Below are 632 nucleotides of genomic sequence, written 5' to 3'. Positions count from 1 at the left end.
GCTGCAGATAAACCAGAAACACCTCAAGTTTAATGTGAACACACACGTCAGACGCCACGAGCAGCAGGACGCACAAACCGACAACACCTCACCGCCGCCATCCTCACGTCTGAATCCCACCGACTCCGACGACTCAGACTCTGACATTAATGTGACACAAACAAGTCTAAAGATTTTATATGTTTATATGTATTTACCTTGTGTTGTGAATGTGTTGTGAACAAAATATCATCGTCACTCAAGTGTGTGTGTGTGTGTGTGTGTGTGTGTGTGTGTGTGTGTGTGTGTGTGTGTGTGTGTGTGTGTGAGTATGTTACTTCCTGTCGCCTCCAGGTGGAGCAGCGTCCTCTGTTCATCTCGGCGCTGATGCTGTTTTTATACTTGTTTTTATTTATGTCATCGATGCCGCTGCTCCTGTTGTTGTTGTTGTTGTTTTTGTTGTTGTTGTTGACACTGATGTTGCTGCTGTTACACAACTGTTGGTTGTTGGCCCACTGCTAACAGAGCAGCTGTCCAAACTGATTTGACCCTCTGACTGCACTTCTGCCCCACGGGGGGACTCGCTCTGTGTGTGTGTGTGTGTGTGTGTGTGTGTGTGTGTGTGTGTGTGTGTGTGTGTGTGTGTGTGTGTG

This window comes from Seriola lalandi, unplaced genomic scaffold (genome assembly GCF_002814215.2).
Source record: "Seriola lalandi dorsalis isolate HSWRI2012SDOR001 ecotype SW California unplaced genomic scaffold, Sedor1 jcf7180002054952, whole genome shotgun sequence".
In the NCBI taxonomy this organism is placed as follows: Eukaryota; Metazoa; Chordata; class Actinopteri; order Carangiformes; family Carangidae; genus Seriola; species Seriola lalandi.
Note: the sequence above shows the minus strand (reverse complement) of the source record.